Here is a 21,228-nt window from a genome sequence, read left to right as displayed (position 1 = left end):
TCAGATCCCAGGCACAGACCTAGCACTGCTCGTCAAGACATTCGGTGGCACCATTTCACATAAAATAGATGAAGATTGGCACAGATGGTAGCTCAGTGACAATATTCCTCAAGCAAAATGAGGAAGATTGGCAACACAGGTTCCATCAGGGCCAATCTTCTTCACAAAATAATTTTTTTTTTTTGAGGAAGATTAGCCCTGTGCTAACTACCGCCAATCCTCCTCTTTTTGCTGAGGAAGACTGGCCCTGAGCTAACATCCGTGCCCATCTTCCTCTACTTTATATGTGGGATGCTTACCACAGCATGGCTTTTGCCAAGCAGTGCCATGTCCGCACCCGGGATCTGAACTGGCAAACCCTGGGCTGCTGAGAAGTGGAACGTGTAAACTCAACTGCTGTATCACAGGGCCGGCACCAGTAAATAAATTTTTAAAAAGGGTATACGTAGGCTTTCTGGAGTGGAAGCTAAAGGCCTAGTTGAGAAGATTTCTTGCTCATGGTCATATGGAATACAGAGACACTTTACTTTCTTCCCTAACTTACAGATCACGTCCCAGGAACACTGATAACCAAGTCATCCCCCTCCAGGCAGCCAATTCGAAAGTCTTCTTTAGGAAATCCAAACAGTACAAGAGGAAAGACCCAACTACGGTGAAATGAGAAGTTTCTCACGTGAACAGCTCAGCCAGATTGCCCTACTTTCAAGCTGGCATGAACAGCCAAATGTTATAACTCAATGTTGTCACCTCTAAAAAGAAGCAGAAAAGCAAGAATTACCAGATAGATGAGGAAAAGGTATGACAGAAAAGACAGTCACCAATACAAATCATGAGATAGAAACAACTTGGAATGAATTGAAATATTGTAAGGGGGAGAAAACATTGAGAATAAAAAGACCATCACTGATACCACTGTACATATATATATATATATATATATATACACACATATATACGATTATATATTATATTATTATTACATTATCATTATAAAGATATTTCAACCATGTAACTATAAGGGAACACTCTGAAGAAAGAAGATTGAGGAAATAAAGATCTTTTAGAAATGAAAATGAAATCACAGAAGTTAAAAGAGAAATTCAATACAGTGTAATATTAAATTAAGCAAATCTTTCAAAAGTAGAGTAAAAAGACAAACATATGGAAACTAGGAGAGAAATAGCTTAAAAAAATCTATCCGAAAGATTTCATAACTGGAGTTTAGAAATTCTAGAGCTAGAGAACAAAAAATGCAAGGAAGCAAATCATTTAAAAACAGTTCAAGAAAATTTCTAGAAAATGTATGTCCAAATAAAAAGGAATGCTGAATGACTAATAAACACAATTAATACAGATCCATATGAGGGTACATCTTAGTGAAATTTTAGAACAGTGTGGACAGATATCAAAAGCTTCTAATTTCTTACCCCTACCAAAATCTAAAAGGAAAATATCTGCAAAATTCTAAAGGAAAATTGTTTCCAACTTAGAATTTTATACCTCACCAAATTATCATCCAAGTGTGAGAACAGAATGAAGACATTTTCAGACATTCACAGTTATGAAAATTTTACCTCCACATCCTTTCTCAGGAAACTAGAGAAGAATGAACTTCCCTGAAAGAAGAGTGTAAACCAAGAAAGGGCAGAGGACAGAATGAGATGAGAGGATGATGCTTAAGAGGGATCCCAGGATGACAGATAGACATTAAATATAGAGATTGAGTCCAGAATGAATAGGTCAGAAAGAGCCATGAGAATGTTTCAGAAGTACAAATCTGCTGCATCAGATCATCTTGAGGAAACATTTGCTCAACTAGTGTAGAGTTTGTTGTTTTATTTTTCAATGCAAAGAAGATGAAAAACAAAGCAAAGAAAAAAATCTAGAACATTGCTAACTCCAGGACTAATAAAATGCTGCACGAAAGGAAAGATTATTACAATTGAATTACACATGGTAAGGCTTTCAAAAACCTCTATATAATCATACTAACATAAACATTGAATATATTGATCTAATAAAATTACATTATAACTAGAGACATACCTTGTTTTATGGTGCTTTGCTTTATCATGCTTTGCAGATATTGTGTTTTTTATAAGACTCTCTACCAGCAAAAAGATTATGACTCACTAAAAGGCTCGGTGATGGTTAGCACTTTTTGGCAATAAAGTATTTTTAAATTAAGGTATGGACATTGTTTTTTTAGACATAATGCTATTACACACAATAGACTACAGTATAGGGTAAACATAACGTTTATATGCACAGGGAAACAAAAAAATTTGTGTGACTTGCTTTATTGTGATATTTACTTTATTGTGGTGGTCTAGAACTGAACTCGCAGTATCTCCCAGTTGCGCTTGTATATGGGAAAAATGGGAAGTGTGCCTGCACAGCGAGGGTGGGAGGAGGCAAGAGAGCTAAATCCTTGTTATTCATAATAGGAAGGCAACAGTTAATGCTTAAATCTGAAAATATAACAAGTCACAAACCAAACATATTTTTTGGAGTTATGGTTTACAAAACAACATAATCAGCTAAAATAACTGAAAGTAGTTGACTCCGAGGAGGGGCAAGTGGAGGCAAGGGGAAAAACCTCATAGAACTATTTTAATTGTTCATTCTTATTGTACAACTATTTGACTCTTCAAATTATGGGCACGTATACATTTGATAAAAATTAAAACTAAAATCAAAATGGATGAGTGGATGAATAAAACAGATTAAATCTAACATCTTTAAAATACTCTAACAAGTACATAAAATAATATATCAAACTAAATACATAATATACTGGTTTATGCATCATAAATACATTCTTTATAGGCAAAGCCTTTCTAATTTGCCTGCTTTTGCCAACTACAACGAAGCGTAATTTCATATTTCAGTACTCTAGGTTCCACCTATTTATTTCTTATCTTTCCCCACAAAATGTGGGGAAACAATAACAATAACAATAACAAAAAGTGGCAGATTTTTTTTCTTCTGACTTTGTGAAAATAACAGAAACAGCTATTCATTCATTTCATTTATTAATGGCTTACTATGTGCCAGGTATTCTATTAAGCATTTAAAAGTATAAACACACAAAAAAAGCTCAGTCTTTGGCTTTCGACAGCTTAAGTGTTGGTTGGGAAAGAGGTTGGTTAGACAGCTGATGGAATTTACTTTTAACTTCCAAGGGAAAAACTAGAACAGGACTTAGAGAAAACTGCTGATAACAGAGGTCAAAATGATGAAGATGAAATGCAGTGGTTGTTGGCTCATAATGAGAGATGAACTAGCAGGAACACCAGGGTCTACAAAACAGAGTAATTGTTACTGGGTTGTGCAGAAAGGCAAAGCTAGTTTGTTACTTAGTTCTTGGTTCACTTTCCTTATTTAGAACTATTCTGCCCCTTTCAGGACATTCAACCCCCAAAGATTACTGAATTAGAAATCATGTAATCTCGGATTTTATTTCCATGTTCCTATTTCTCCATTTCTAAGACAGAAGCATTAATTTCTGTATCCCTTTGATTTCACAAGCCACAAAGAAATAGTCCAGTGCAAATCCCAGGCAGTTGACACGAAGTCTGGTATTAAGGGCATCATCTCTCCTCCAAGCTGCTATTCACTAAAGCAAATAATATCAGAAGTCAATTTGAGAAACTGCTGAAAACCAGTAACAAACCCAGGCCAAAATAATCTCCTTTTATTCTGAGTCGAGACAAACTCATTAGTCACTGTGAGGGATCTGCTTCCTTCCAAGCTGCATGACCTTATGGGGAAAAGGGATGCAAATATGTGGTATTGTCCTTGGATACTCCCACCAAAAAGCCAGCAAACAAACCAGGAAGGGATAGTGAGCAAGCTCAAACTGCTGTGGAAATGTAAATTCGTGTAGTCACTATGGAAAACAGTATGGAAGTTCCTCAAAAAATTAAGCATAGAAGTACCAAAAAACATAAAAACACTAGTTCAAAAAGATATATGCACCTCTCCGTTCATTGCAGCATTATTTACAATAGCCAAGATATGGAAACAACCAAAGTGTCCACTGATGGATGAATAAATAAAGATGATGTGCTATATATATGCACAATGGAATACTATTCAGCCATAAAAAAGAATGAAATATTGCCATTTGTGACAACATGGATAGACCTTGAGGATATTATGCTAAGTGAAATAAGTCAGATGGAGAAAGCAAATACCATATGATTTCACTTATGCGTGTAATCTGAAAAATACCAAAAGCAAACAAACAAAACAAAATACAGATAGAGAGTACAGATTGGTAGTAATGAGAGGGGAAGGGGATTGGAAAGGTGAATGAAATGGGTGAAAGGGGTCAATTGTGTGGTGATGGATGGAAACTAGAATTTTGGTAGTAATCACTGTGTGATATATACAGATGTTGAATTATAATGCTGTACACTTGATACTTATATAATGTTATATACCATTTTTAACTCAATAAAAAAGGAATCAAAATATCTAAAAAAATAAACTGAAATATTTTTTAAAAGAACTTAAAAAATTTGGTGGCCTTTTGACTTAGCCTGTAGATTTGCTTTGTACATGTGCATAATATTAAAAAAAATACTTTAGGGATGATAACTCTAATTTTACAGAAGCTCCATCACCGTCAATGGCATTATTCTTGCCCTAATAACACATCTGTGCAACTTGCTTCACACCTGTGTCTCTGATTTCTGATTAACTTCTCCTTCTATACATAAGGAAACTGAAGTTCAGTGATGTAAGGTGACTTGCCAAAGCTGAGGCAAGTAATTAAAATATTTTTTGTTTTATTTTATGGGTCTAGAATCCAGATTTATTGAGAGCCTTTCTGGATTTCTACTACACAGCCTTCTGAAAGGAGAGGTTTGTTGACTATAGCATGAGGATATGAGACTAGCAAATAATTTGACCAACTAAAGCATGGATATCAGGGGAAGACGTCAAGCAAAAAGGAAAAACAAAAAAGGTCACATTTTTCATTTTATCTACTCAATTGCCTAGAAGGATTAATTCTGAAATAGGTACATAGTAACTTTTTCTTTTTTGAGGAAGATTAGCCCTGAGCTAACTACTGCCAATCCTCCTCTTTTTGCTGAGGAAGACTGGCCCTGAGCTAACATCCATGCCCATCTTCCTCTACTTTATATGTGGGACGCCTACCACAGCATGGTGTGCCAAGTGGTGCCATGTCTGCACCTGGGATCCGAACTGGCGAACCCCGGGCCACCCAGAAGCGGAACATGTGAATTTAAGTGCTGCACCACACGGGCCCGGCCCCCATAGTAACTTTTAAGATGAAATATCATCACTTTGGAAGTAAAGAGGCAAAACAAAAACTCTTGCACTATATTCTTTGAAGTAGTTCTGCTAATATCAACTTCAGAAAGAATTTAAAGCATTTCTGGTAGGGAAATACAACAATAGAGATTACAGCAAAGGGAATAACAGAAAAAGGAAAAATAGCTATGGAAATTCTACATTTTAAGATTGTATTAGAAGAGTAAGTAAATCTATTAAAATGTCTATATTTTAATCTAATTATATAAGTCCCCATAAAGTATTAAAGAATTATTGTAATTAATATCCCCAAATGTTTCCCTTGCTATAACCTCTTGTGTGTTACATGTCCTTCTGACATTTCTTCTCCTCAAAATATCCTATTAATATACAATCAGTAAAAGAAAAATAGAACAAAAACTAGGCATTGATATGCATTTCTTGAAAATCTTGCAAAGATTTTCTGAAATCTAAAAAAGGCAAATAATCAAAGAATCATTACCCAGATAATGGGCCCTTGAACTTCTCTCAATAAACGTGTACATCAGCAAAAATAAAATGTAACATTTGTACGATGTGACAATTTACCAAGAAATTTGCAAAGATCTTATTTTATTTAACCTTTATCAAACCTCTGGGAAGTAGGTCAGGTAGGGCATTATCTCCATTTGAGAGAAGAGGAAACTGAGGCTCAGAAATGCTAAAACTCATGCCCACAGTGTCAGCCACGAATGCAAGTTTTCTGCAGCCATCCTATTCCATAAGTCACACGTTACGAGGTAATGTTTCTGAGACGTTGTTACATTCATTAAAAAAGTTTGTAGACTTCAGGATGTTCTTGTTAGGCAAATTAATTTCTAGTATTGATTATCTGAGTTTAAAAAATGTAGCAGTTACTCAGTTAATGTAGCCCTACTAGATATATTTTAAGCCCATTTTTAGCCATAATGCTAGATTTCACATTAAGATTCCTATACAACAAGTAAATCACTTATTCATGGATTTAGTCATTATTTCAATAAAAATATTTTGAACACCGTCTTAAGAGGTGGTACGGGATTTCTGAATGTGGACTCAGAGGGTTGCGGGAAGGATAGAAAAATAAGTATGGAACAAACCCCACTGTCTAGGCAGGACCTTACAGGAGAGCAGGAGAGATATGTCATATGCACAGCTAAGAAGAGTACCCAGTGCATGATCTCTTTTCCTAGAGGTTCATGGTGCCCAGGAGGAGACTAAATGTTCTAGCAAGTGTCGAAGGTTACAATAGCCCACTGGCTCTCATGCGTCTTTAAAACGTAGGTCCAGAGTAAATTCAGACCAGAGAAAAGCTGGAGGCCTGTCTGTAGCATCCTGCTACCTCTATCCTACTGCCCTCCTTCAATGGAGCCTACCCCCAAACCATCCACCCCCTCTTGGCAGTCTTCCTTGGTAGTTGTGCAGTTTAAACTTCCACGTAATCCCTCTAGGGTTCACCTCCATGATAGGCATCACCTCTGCCAAGATGCCTTGACACTGACTCCCCTTTGCTCTAATTTAACTTAGATAAAGCTGGTTTTTCTATGTCCCAGTGCCCCACCAGGTCTTTCTTTCAAATGTAACCTATCAGAGTCCTAGTCCACTCCCCATCGGAGGCTCCTGCCACCTCTGGACTGAGTGGTGGCTGGGATGCTTCTTGAAGTAGCTCCTTCTCAGGACCATGAATGATGCAGATGATTCTGCCTGATAATATAATATGGGAAGGAGAACATCCTACAAAGAGGAAACAGCTCGGCTAATTAGCCCTCCTCCGACTAAAACCTAAAGTTTGCGTGGGAAATAAGACTATAAAAGTAAGCACATACAAAACTGTGGAAGGCCCTGGATGCTCTGTTAAGGGCTTTGGTCTCTACAGGTAATGGGAATGTGTGGAATTTGTTTCGTTTGTTTTCAGCAGAGAAATATGTGTTTTAGGATATCTGATGAACATCGGTAACTAAAACCCTTCTTTGAAAACAGCTGCAGGCACTCAGAGAACCCACAAATCCATACATTTACAACCAAGGGCACTGATGTAAATGGTTTATGAAAGTTGACAACCAGGTTGTGATACCTGGAAAAGTAAAAGTTACTAAGCCATGTTGAAACAGTTACCCATTGAATAAGTATTTACTAAGCACCTTCTAAATGTGAGATACCGTGTTTGGCAATGAAGAGACCCAAAGTATAAGCTATGACTTCTGCTTTCAGTGGGCCTACAAGTCACTCCTGATAGCTCTGGCTTCCCCTGAGTCTCCAGGCGGTGACAAGCAACACTAAAAGTAAAATGGAGGAGGTCACTGCCAGTAGGGCTGCTTATCTGAGAGCCCTTCTCCGGAGTGCATTCCCCTTGTTTCCTGTGATGTTATCGTTCATAAATCAACAACAGTCTTGGCATTGTTTAAGATATTTTTTCCAATTAATTTGGCATGTTCATAGCCAGTCTTAAATAAACATTTTTTTTGTAGTTGTAATAAGTTTACATCTAAATCATCTGCCGTCTGCAAATTAAATCAGCCTTTAATCACAACCAAAGACGCTCTTGCAGATGCTATTACAGGAAAGTGAAAGGTCAGCTCTATTTTGAATCATTTGATAAAGCAAGAGCAAGAGAAATAAGGTTCTCATTAGAGCCTTAGCTAGCCATTTAAAAAATGTGTCTTTTCAGGGAACATGTCTATGAGGAAATGTCAGTGGGAATCTCAGAATTCCTTTTAGGCAGTAAAAAAAAACCAAAAACCTGCCTAAGGAACCTTCTACCCTGCAAAAGAAACTTGCTTGTCTTGTTCTCAGATATTTGAAAGAACCAGAATCTCAGGACTGGTGCCTGAGGGCACAAAAGCACACTTAAGCAAGAAAAAAAGCCAAAGAAAGAAAATCACCATGAAAAGAAAGAAGGGAAAGCATCAGGCCAAAAGCACAAGAGAATCAATGGAGAAATATTTTGCTGTGAAATGTGAATAAGTGGTAGGATTAAAATGTGCACTTAGAAGAGGACTATTAAAGACAGAGAGTAAAGCCTCTCTTTCCCTCTGGAAGGTTCTAACAGGTGTGAATAAGAGTGAGCTGAGAGTAAATGATCATTGCAGCTTTTCCCACGGTTATTACTACATGGGCTATTGCAATTTCACCACTATTATTTGTCTCATCCTACACCACTATTGATCAAAGTCTTGCCATTTGGGGACAGAAGATAAGAGAGGGTGGGTAACAGCAATGGTCATGCACTAGTCCTCAAAAGAGAGACAAGTTAGACTGTCCATTTTCTCCAAATATCTTTTTCAAATGGCAACTCTTTCCAGCAGTTTCATTTAAAGTATGTCCAGATGGCCTCAAAACAGGCAAACCAGTAATGAGAAGAGGAGAGAGAGCACTGAACTTTCCAAACAACTAAGATGTCGAGGGCCCGACATTTCGCTACAGGCTTTAAGAAATCATTGGTTAATGCTTATAATAATCCTGTAAGTCAGATAATATAGTCTTTGGTTTGGAGATGAAACTAAAGCTTAGAAAGCCTATTATTTTTCTCCAAATCAAAAAACTAGTAAATGGACATGTAGAGATATCAAGATTTACACCTGTGGGTTTACATGCTTCACAGCCTGTGGTCACTGCAGTATACTTAGATGCTTCCAAATGGGGAAATAGATATTTTTGAAGCATAAATACATTTGAAGATGTTTAATTATAAAGCATCAATTTTATGTTATTTTTTCTTTTCACATATTTTCCTTAAGGTTGACTTTTCCTGGGCATTTACTAAATCCTTCACTTAGCGAATCATACACATATAATGTCATTAATATATTTTGAGGTATATAATTAGAAAACACATTTTCTACAAACACATAATATGTTACCAAACCAAATATAGCAATGTCTGCTACCAAAAAGTAATACTGTGCACATGTGTGTGTGCTCTTCTTCACTAGAGAGAGAGGTATTTGAATGTACTTTACCTTGAAGAGTGGGCACTGACACTATGTCAGTTATCTACTGATGCATACAAACTATCCAAAACAAAGGCTTACAACAACTGTGGGTTACATGGGCAGTTCTCCTGGTTTTGCCTGGGCTCACTGATGGAACTACATGCATCTGGAGGATGAGCTAGACGCTGAGATGAGCTGTCACAGATGGGCTAGCTGGGTCTCTTTTCCATGTGATGTTGCTCCTTCAAGGAGTGCAAGGCTTCCTTAAATGATGATAGCAGTTATCCAAGAGGACAAGGTCCAATGGGCAAGTACTTATCAAATCTATGCTTGTGTCATTTTTACTGATGTCTCATTGGCCAAAGTGAGTCACATTTGCAAACACAGAATCAGTGCTGGAAGGGACTACACCAAGGACAGAGATACCAGGCTATGAAATTCATTAGGAGCTATTAAAGTAACACTCTACCACCAATACCTTTTTGGACTTGAAAACGGCTTTCCTTGGGAAGGGGGAGTGAGCAGTTTTGTTCAGGATCTTTAAGGGATGTTATCAGTTGCTTGGTCTTTGAAGATTTAAGGGGAAAAGATGTCTAATCTATAAGATAGATTTTTAAGAGGGAAGGGAGAGCAAAAGTTGTGGTCCATGAATTGGTAGATCATGGAATCAGTCCTGAATGGGTGTCGTAGGCCATGTACAGCCTGGAGATGGGGATATACGCGAGAAATAAAAGTCCTCAGCATGAAGAGATGCAGAATTGGTAACCCACCACAGTGCACCCTTGGCCAGAATTCACACTAAGGGTTGTGAAAGTGTCTTCACACAAAGAATCCTGGTGGCCCGGTGATACTTAATGAGGTTAACACTACAGGACCACACAGCAGAGTAGCTTTCAACAGCAACAACTCGCATCAATGAGAAGCCATGCCTGTAGTTGACTTCGGGATGCCCATTCTCTCCCTGGCCAGATGTGCACGACAGACTACCACATCCATGATTCTCAGAAGAGAATAAGATAAAGCAGACGGGCAAAAAAGCACAGTGTTAGTTAAACTTTGCTGAGTACTTTCTATGTGCCAGTTACTATTCTATACTTTACAGTTGGCTTCTATTATTATGCCCATTTTTAAAAGAGAAGGAAATAGAGGCAAAACAAAACAAAAAAAGGTTAATTAACTTTCCAAACCCTAGGAGATATGGCAGAGCTAGGACTCAGAGCCAGGCAGTCTCGCCCTAGAGCCTGGGCTCTGAACCACTGGTCATGCTGCCTTCATAGGAAATCGATTAATTAGAAAAATTAATGGTGTGACTATATTTGCGACTCTTTGGAAAGCTCGTGCTGATTTTAAAAAGCATTCATGAATTAGGAAGTATCTATTAGTATGTTTTAATCTTACCCGTATTTCTGGTCCCTTTTCAGATCCCTGCATCTGTGCAAAAATATACTTATTTTTTCCTCACAGTGAGCTGACATTCCTTATACTTTTAATCTCGTTCTACTTTTAGAAGAACATATAGGTGTTACAATATGTCTGTACAAAAGAAATCCTTTATTATTATTGAAAAGTTTCTGCTTACGATTGTGTCATTTACTTCCTTGTAAAATAAAAGTCAGTCATATGATATTACTTATTTTGTAACACAACTTTGATAGGCAATTCTGACCTTCTGGTCTTGCAGTATATAAATGGCCATCCACATTTCAATGTTAGAGTTGATGGCAACTGGTTTATTTTTACTGCTCTGGCTCCAGCAAAAATAAAACCCACCGTAAGAACATGAGGCACTTAAAAAGCTTTAAAGTTTGCGGCTCCTTTTAAAAAAGCATAAATATTTGAGGTCTGAAATTCATTCATGATTACTCCTTTCACAAACCATCAAAAATTCGAATCGTTCCAAATAAATCTATTAAAGATACTTGAAGTGGTGCTTACTAAATTTTTTTTATTTGGTGGTTTACTTTGCCATTTCCTTGCTAGACTGCAGTAGTCCCTTGCTATTTTTTTTTATTTAACAGTTATTTCCAATCTCTCATAACATCTGCTTGAAGCCTGACTGTTAATTTCAGGCAAAATGAAAATGCATTCAGGATATTCCCTTTTGATTAGATGATCAAGACACAGAAAAAAATGACTGCTCAGATACCCAGAGGGCCCTGAAATCTGAACTTCAATCAAAATAGGACTGAGTTTATGAGCTGTTTTTTGAACCAAAGTAGTCCCATCTTGATTCTAAATTTCATAACCACAAAAAATATGCAAGATTACCATAGATTTCATAATATGATATGTAACCATGAAGCATAAAGCATAAACCATAAACCAACTGCTAAACAACTCAGTCACAGTGATGGTAGAAGCTGTATGCAAAACTCTTAACTTGAGGCTAATTCTTATCTGCCAGATGTATTGTGTATTATTTAAAAGGAAAAATTATAAAATTAATTACTTGGACATCTATAGCAGGAAGAAACTAAGTGTAGCAGTATGTTATTTTTATATTGCTTAGCAGAGGATTTAAATGGATGAGTATTAAAGAAAAATGCATCTACTTGGTCAAACTATGAATATGATTATAACTTATTGGCTCTTTCCAACAGTCTACCTATAGGGGATTTAATCCATTTCCTTTTCCTCCTAAAAGAGGGACTTTTAAAGGGTAAAGTGTTGTGCATAACACATTTACCAGAACTAAGATTTCCAGAGTAAAGAGCTCTTTTCTGACTGCTTTAATTATATTAATGCATTCAACACCCAAGATCTATGAGGCCGTGGGGATGCAAAGTCAAGTAAGATGTTACTCCAGCCCTTAAGAAGCTCATAGGGGACAGCCTGGTGGCACAGCAGTTAAGTGCTCATGTTCCACTTCAGCGGCCCAGGGTTCACTGGTTTCAGATCCTGGGTGTGGACATGGCACCGCTTGGCAAGCCATGCTGTGGTAGACATCCCACATATAAAGTAGAGGAAGACTGGCCCTGGGCACATGGGAGAAACACCAGACAACGTGGACTTCCGTAGACTCTGCTTTCTAGTGCATTTGTCCTGGTGATCGGCGGAGCTCCCTCTCTCTGACCACCTCATCTCATTCCGAAATGAAACATAGGCAGGGTAGGTTCTCCCATATGGATTATCCTTGCCATTTTTATTTACATTTTTAGCTTAATTGGCTGAGAAATGGGGTGCGCAATGGGGTGAGGGAAGGGGATGGAGAGAACAAACTTGTATTCCTTCGTGAAAAATATGAAGTGAAAGATATTAAATGGTAAAGCATATGCCACTCTATGTTGGATCCTACACATCCTTATTTTGGAGTCCACTAAGAAAACATTGTTAGCTTCAGAGTCAAGAGTGCTCTAGAAATTATGGTGTATGCTCAGTAGAGGTTAAATCTCACAGTCTTGAGAAACTTGTGGGCAGCTTTGCAAATTAAGTGAGAAGGAAGATAAAAACATGCTTTGGGTGGCTGGCTATGTAGACAGCTGGGTGCTTTGCTTAGGCTCAGTAACGTTTCTTATAAGTAAAAATCCATGATGACAGTAAATCATTGTTTAATAAATAAATAGTCCATGATGTAAATAATAAAACCATTGTTTGTATCAGTTCTCAACCTTCTGTCACTCTGATAGATTAAACAACTATTCAACCCAAACATAAAACCCCAGTGGGGCCAGCCTGGAAGTGCAGTGGTTAAGTTTGCACGTTCTGCTTTGGCGGCCTGGGGTTTGCCAGTTTGGATCCTGGGTGTGGACCTATGCGCTGCTTATCAAGCCACGCTGTGGCAGGCGTCCCACATATAAAGTTGAGGAAGATGGGCACGGATGTTAGCTCAGGGCCAGTCTTCCTTAGCAAAAAGAGGAGAGTTGGTAGCATATGTTAGCTCAGGGCTAATCTTCCTCAAAAAAAAAAAAAAAAAAAAGGAAGCTCATAATCTCATGGGAAAGACAAATATATAAACAAATAACTATAATAACAACGTAATAAAATCTTTCAGTGGAGATATGCACATAGTTGTCTGGAAGCAAGCAGAGAGGAAAGAAGTACCAGCTCTGCCTCCAGGGCCAGCTATGTAGTTACAAACAGGATTAGTTAGAGACAGAGAAGAAGGAACAGATATCAGATCCAGTTGGGAGATTGGAAAAGCAGGCCATATGGCTGAAGATTGCCATTCTCTAATAAAAAGTGACACAGAGAGATTGATTTAAATGTGTTGTATTTTTCTGTTGTAGCTACTGCCTACAAATTCTTCCAAAATATACTCTGCCTCTTTCTCAACCATGTGGAATCTCTTGAAGTACATAAAATAAGGATTCTGAAAGGTTCTAAGGAAGGCTTCTATGTAGTTGACGCTTCTGTTGTATTTGACAGGAGTAGGTGTAAGATCTTTTTGTTCATATGTATTTATTTATAAGTCTAGAAAAAGGAAAAGGACAAATCCAGGTGAATTCTCTGCTAAAGGATTTAAAAGAATGTCAGGCATGAAAACAAACTACCTAATTTACAAGGGCTCTAGGAGATCTGAAAGAACGACTCCTCACTCCTATGATTCTTCTAGGGAAATCCATGCCATTGTCCAGGATAGGATACAGAGTCAACTCCTGCTTTGGAAACATTCCAACTTGCAAGGAAAGGAGCTTGGTTGGTTGGATCAGTGAAGGATACACAGGGAGGGAGGCTGGGATGCAGAGACCACTGTCCATAGCTGCACACTTGGCCTCTTGGAGACCTTGGAGAAAAGTTCACCATCAATCAGACGCCAACAGCAATAGGAATGATCTAACAGAACCTCTGGTAACCGATGCATGCTGCTAGCCTCTCACATGAGGCTGTCTGTGTCTCCCTAAGTTAGAATTCCACTATACTCATTACTCAGTTTCTCTCACTGCTTTTCTTACTATCCACATCTCCACTTAACTCTTGACTTCTTTCTTGACCTTCTTTCTACATATAATCATATAATATAATATAATCATATTGAAGGCTCGAAAATGTTCAGGTGAAAAAGGAAACCTGTTTAACTCTGCTTAATAGTTAAGAGAATTCATTTTAAGATAAGACTTTAGTTTTTCTGAACACTTTTTATACCTCTGAACACTTAAAACTCTTTCCACAAAGAACATAACTTTAACTCTAGTTTGGGGAGCACTGCTTTAGTTGGCTTCAACTGGAACACTGATATCTGTTTGCAAGAGTTGTGGGCACAGTGTCAGTGACACACAATACACACTCAAGAATTTATCTATCAGGAACCACTCGTGGACACTGTCTCAACAGAGGGCTGCAGTCATGGCAGGAATTTTGAGTCCTGTAGATCCTATTCTAGGTAAACTCCATAAAACATTAGCCAATAACTTTAAAAACAAGACTGGTTAAAGAGTCTCTAAGACTGAGAGGATTCAGTTACTCAATCCATGAGCCAGCTCAGGTTGGCTGTTCCAGCAAAACCAAACTGTTCTTGAGAAGGAAGAGAAACAAGTTTTTGCCTCTCCTTAAAAAAAGACACATGCAAGCATGTGGATGCTCAGAAGCAATCATGGTGCATCTCACGTGAACCATTTGCCTGTTAGCTTCATTTGGATCATGCAGGCAGATGAGAAAAGTAAGGGAGAGCAGAATCTCTATTTCGTCCTAGCACTCAGAATCCTTTCCTTTATAATTATATGAAATGGAATTTTTTTCCCTCCTTTCTTTTCTCTTTTTTAGGTAAAGTGCTGCTTTGGGGATAGAATAAATAACACAAATATTTAATGATTTGTGGTTTTAGGAAGGATTAAAAGAAAACTATCAGTTTTATTAAAAGGCTATCCTTAAATGAAACTCGCAGCCGGCAAAATTTATCTCCGTGCCCTCCCATCTCCAGTCGTCTTAGCTACATCTGGATCTTCCCTCTACTTCCTATGTGCCAGTGTCTTTACGCTGCCAGTTGCCCCAGTCTCACGCTGTTAATCTTCTAGATTTTAGCTACTTCTTGAACTCTATCAAAACTCACTCAGCCAGTGCCTCATTCTATCAGAACTCTGCTTTCTATTTAATTGGAAATCATCCCTACTAGAAATGGCAGCTAAAGTGATAACCTACTCTGCTTATGCACAGACAGTTGAGTAGTCTTTAATTTTACCAACAAATAAGCTGAAGCTTTAGAGGCCATGACTTTCCTGAAGTCTCAGAAATATTGCACATGTCCTGATGAAAATATACTACTTCATTGGATGGTGATAAAAATATATATCAAATGTATGGCTTTAGTATTCAGTGTTAAGCATACCTTGATAATTACTTAAGTTATTAAATGACACCTAAAACTCATACCACGTTCTACCACTTGACCTTTAAATGATGAAGTTCCTCAGGGCTTGGTCTTAAGCCTTCATCTTTTTTCTCTTAACATTCTCCCTCTCTCTTAGATTAGCAGATCTCATCCAATCTCAAGAATTCAATTATAAATGGTGATATCAATGATTACCAGGCTTGAATCTGCAACTCAGACCTTCCTATTTAGCTCCAGTTGTCTACTAGACATCTACCCGAGGCTATTTTTGCAGGCTTTTCAAACTTCACATGTGCAAAGTTCTATTAGTGTTCTTTGATTTTTTCTGCTTTTTCTCCCCAAATCCCCCCAGTTCATAGTTGTATATTTTAGTTGTGGGTCCTTCTAGTTGTGGCACGTGGGACACTGTCTCAGCATGGCCTGACAAGCAGTGCAATGTCTATGCCCAGGATCTGAACCGGCAAAACCCTGGGCCGCCGAAGCAGAGGGCACGAACCTAACCACTCAGCCACGAGGCCGGCCCTGTATTAGTGTCCTTTTCTGCATCCTGTTCCACTTCAGTGGCTAACTCATTTGTGACGCTGCCATTGCTCAAACCAGAAACCTGAGTGTTGTCCTGGATACTTCTCCCCTTTTCACCCCCCTATCCAATTAATCTTGAGTATTCTACTTTTTAAATATCTGTTACACACATCCTTTTCTCTCTGTCTCCTCTGACATTTTGATACCAAAGCTACTAAAATGTCTTCAATGGACTATGAAAATAGCCTCTTACCTGGTCTCTCTTAATCCAGACTCCCCCGGCCCCCACCAACTCATTCTCCGCATTGCTGCCAGAGTGATCTTTTTAAAACATAAATCTAATCATGCCACTCTCCAACCTAACTCTCTGCAGTGGTTCTATTGCTTTCATCATAAAGTCTAAGTACATTACTGTGGCTTACATGCTCCTGTAAGATCTTCCTTCCCTCCCCACTGATGTAGCTTTACTTTGGGCCACTCTAACTCTCTCTATCGCTAGCTATAATTCAGTTCCAACAGTTCCATTTCAATTATTTCAATGCAGTGAACAACTTCCTTACACACACATTTAGACATAATATTCCCTTTCCTGGAAATACTGTCTCCTTTTCTTGACCAATCAAGTTCCCTTCATCCAGTCTCAACTTTATTAAACTCACTCATTTATTCTGAACTTTCCCTTTATATTACTTATCAGAATAACAATTGCCTATTTTTATAAATATTTGTTTAGTACACAACTTCACCATTAATCTACAAGGGTAGCATTGTATATACAGATGGTCCCTGACTTACCAAGGCTTGACTTAGGATTTTTTGACTTGATGATGGTGTGAAAGCTATATGCATTCAGTAGAAACCGTACTTTGAATTTTGAATGTTGATCTTTTCCTGGACTAGTGATATGTGGTAGGATACTCTCTCATGTTGCTGGGCAGCCACAGTGAGCCTCAGCTCCCAGTTAGCCATGTGATCACAAGGGTAAACAACTGATAAACTTACAACCATTTATACCCATCCAACAATTCTGTTTTTCACTTTCAATACAGTATTCAGTAAATTACATGGGATATTCAACACTTTATCATAAAGCAGGCTTTGTATTAGATTATTTTGCTCAACTGTAGGCTAATGTCAGTGTTCTGCGCACATCGAAGGTAGGTGAGGCTAAGCTATGATGCTCAGGAGGTTGTTTTAAACGCATTTTCAACTTGTGATATTTTCAACTAACAATGGGTTTATCAGGACGTATCTGCATCATAAGTTGTGAAAGATCCATACCTTGTTTTCCATTCTATCCCTAGTACCCTGTTACGTAGCATGCTATCTAATAGTACTTCTTTTAAAAAAAAAAAATTAGTGAGAAACACCTAATACTAAGAGACCTTTTTAGTGACACTTGATAGCAGTATCACTCTTTCCAGCCCCTAACTGTGTTTTCCATAGTAGAAGTATGAGAAACTTGGTCTAGCAAATTATGATTAACAATTGCCACACCTTATGACTTACCTGGGAGTTAGCAGACAAGATAGATACCTTTAAGACATTTCTCCCTCCTAATATCTGATAGTTCTTTTGCTGTTATGACTTTAGCATATTCTAGTTCTCATTGTCTGATCAGTGAGCAAGATTTTGATAAAGTATAGGCTCTTAAAAAAGGAGAGGGAGAGAATAGAAATTTGAAATAACTATCACAAGTCACTACCTGGGTATTCAAGAGTCAAAGAAAAATGATCTCAATAAAATGTTGAACACAGCAGGCAATAGCAATAGCCTACTTTGAAACTGTAACAGGAAGCAGAGTCTGCAATAACTATAAGTGGGTCAGACATCTTTGCCCTCCTGGCATAAGTTTTAAAGGCAATTGAAAGGTTCATGAATTAAAGATAGACCTTTCTAAAATATTACAGATCTATAGCTATCACCTGGCACATTATTTAACAAATTGCTAAGGATTTTCATGAACTTTGCACATGACAGGCATGATTCTTATAAATAGCATTGGGGTACTGTGTCCCAGCTGGCTTTAATCAGTTGAAATGGAATGCAATCAGCACCACAAATTAATAATATTCCTTTTCATGATCATTTTAACCCATAAAAAATGACAAACGGGTAAAAATGCTGTTAAAAAAAATGGAGACAAAATAATGTCTCCATAGGGAACATGTTAGTCTGATTTGAAGATTCCCATGATTGCTTATCCATGATTTCCCAAAGCAATAGATTTAAACAGATGTTTCTGAAGCCACTTTTCATTTTGATCATATAGTCAAATAAAGGGTTTTGCCATGGGACAAAATGTATCACTAACCTTATCTAAATTTGTCCTAGTCTGTGGAAATAGTTACACACACACACACATATGCACAAATGCACCCATGTTCACATTCAGGAAATCACCACTTTAGGTGGCCAGAAAAATATTATTTCATAATTATTTTATAATGTTATTGATTTTTCAAAACTTTCAGATTTATTATCACTTTTTAAAACCTCAAGAAAAATAAAGAACAATATCCTGTAGCCAGGGGTAAGCTATCTCTATACATAAATGACTAAACTTTCAAGACAATAGGAATGAAAACTGCAGCATTTAGATTCCACTCCCTTGACCTTGACCTTGATTAAGTTAAAAGTTTGTGTTCCATCCCCTGCCCCAAGAAAAACTGGAAAGGTGAAAAAAAACATATTTTTAGAGATAGGATAATGAAGTGTTCTACACAGCTCATGAAATACTACTACTGTTTCAGATAGACACTTTGATTTAATGTGCATTGGCAGACAATTCAAAAGTTATGACTGAGCCCTTATGTGACCCACGCACTCACTACAAAGCTTGAATTACTCATTTGTTTATCTCATAAAGCATAGGCTGGCGTAACATAAGGACAGTTCTAGCACACTCCATGGAGACATAATCTGTAATTGTTTAAACTGATAAAAGGCTAACAAAATGGATTGAACACTGCATTTTGAGGCCATGTGATTAAAAGCACTCAGAAAATCAGAAACTATAGAAAATGAAAAAAAGTGTGAGTCTGAATATCTAGCCTTGCAGTTATGGATACTGTCACTAGGCATTCAGTGGCAAACAATTGCTTTCTGGTTACCAAATCCTGCCCAGCTTGTGACACTACCATGTGTAACCTGAATCTAGATGGTCTATTGGTGACATTTTAGCCATATCTTTTGCTGAGTGTCTACATTAATTGGATATCCGTGAAATTATGCATTTGGTTCTTCCACAATATCTTTCTTCACATTGAAAGCCTTTAAGATGGGTCAAATGCCTCCATACAGACTTTTCTACATTGTTGAATTAACACAAACAAAGTGATGAATGGTCCAATTTAAGCGCAACTACTGTGAAACTCTGGTCTAGATTCCCTCAGTAATGTTACATTTTTTGAAAAAGAAACCCCTACAATACAATAACAAAAAGAACAAATAATCTGTTTAAAAATTGGGCAAAGGACTTGAATAGACATTTCTCTAAAGAAGATATACAAATGGCCAACAGGCATATGAAAAGATGTTCAGCATCACTAGTGATCAGGGAAATGCAAATCAAAACCACACTGAGATATCTCCTCATACTCCTTAGGATGGCCATTACCTAAAAACAAAAGAAAAACAAAACGGAAAATAACAAGTGTTGGCAAGAATGTGGAGAAATTGGAATCCTTGTGCACTGTTGGTGGGGATATAAAATGGTGCAGCCTTCATGAGGGTTTCTCAGGAAATTTAAAATAAAATTACTATGTGATCCAGTAATCCCGCTTCTGGACATATATACAAAAGAAGTGAAAACAGGATCTCAAAGAGATATTTGAACACTTATGTTCATTGCAGCATCATTCACAATAGCCAACATGTAAGAACAACCTAAATACCCATTGACAGTCAAATGGGTAAATAAAATGTGGTATATAAGTACAATGGAATATTATTCAGCCTTAAAAATGAAGAAAATCCTGTCCTATGCTACAACATTGATGAAACGTGAAGACATTATGCTAAGTGACATGTCAGACACAAAAAGACGAACACTGCATGATCCCACTTATACGAGGTATCTAAAGCAGTCAAACTTGGGAACAGAAAGTACCATGGAGGTTGCCAGGGGCTGAGGGGAGGGGAGAAAGAGGAGTTATTATTCAATGGATATAGCATTTCAGATTGGTAAGATGAAAAAGTTCTAGAGTTCTGTTGCACAATAATGTACATATAGTTAACACTTCTATACTGTACACTTAAAAAGGTTTAAGACAGTGAATTTTATGTTACATGTTTGTTAATCACAATGAAAAAAGAAGCCTTGAAACAAAGGTAAAGAGGGTAAGGGAAGGTGCATGAGGCTGAGAAGCAGCTGACAGCACCCAAGACTTACACAGAAATCAAGGGGCAAGTTCTTCATCTCACCTCCCCCCACCACACCAACCACCCCAGGACATTTATTCAAGGTGAGGCACAGGTGTTTACTAACATAAAGAAAAAAAAAAGAATATGCCTTGTTTAGATTACTTATTAGGTTTATTTGGATTAGGTTTCTTTTCTTACTTTACTTACTTTTTGTCCTTTCTATTATTGATTTATTTGGCATCACTGAATTGCTCGCATCCTAAACTTCATTCCTAACCTCACAAACTCTTTAGTCCACAGAAGCTCCATGTCCTCTCCTTCCTCCTCCTCTTATCTAGATTGAATATTTGTGAGGTCTGATGCACTGCTACTTCTGTCTTTGTTTAATGGCTCTTCTTGGTCACAGTCACTATGTCTTGCATCCCATATTCGTTCATTCATTCATTCTCATCTATTTCAATTGAGGATCTCCTTAATTAACATTAATTCTTATATCTCATTATTTTCTGAAATTATTTTTTTCTCTACTGCGGCACATCTTTCAATTCTTTCAGAGAGTTCTAAGTCTAGAAAGCATTATATGCTTTGCATGTCTAATTTTTTTAAGCTTCTTCTTCTCACACATTGGTAGGATAGTGTAGGTTTGGCATAAAATACTAGGTGGTAAGTTATTTTTTTCTCTTAGTTCTCTGAGAGTACCATTTTATTATCTTCATGTAGTCAGAATGCTTAATCAGAAAACCGGTATCACAATATGCTTTATTCTTAGTGTGCTTTCACAATTAACTCCTTTTCAGAGGGGAAGATTCTTCCATTTATTGAGTTTTCTTCCTTCCTTTG

At 37.5% G+C, this 21,228-nt stretch overlaps 1 protein-coding gene across 12 annotated transcripts in view; it reads right to left on the bottom strand.

Moving 5' to 3' along the window:
* Positions 1-21,228, bottom strand: part of THSD7B (thrombospondin type 1 domain containing 7B) — a 1,030,427-nt gene that overhangs the window by 252,035 nt on the left and 757,164 nt on the right. The window lies entirely within an intron of this gene.

Source organism: Equus caballus, chromosome 18 (assembly GCF_041296265.1).
Source record: "Equus caballus isolate H_3958 breed thoroughbred chromosome 18, TB-T2T, whole genome shotgun sequence".
NCBI lineage: Eukaryota > Metazoa > Chordata > Mammalia > Perissodactyla > Equidae > Equus > Equus caballus.
Note: the sequence above shows the minus strand (reverse complement) of the source record. Positions and strands in the feature narration are given on the sequence as shown.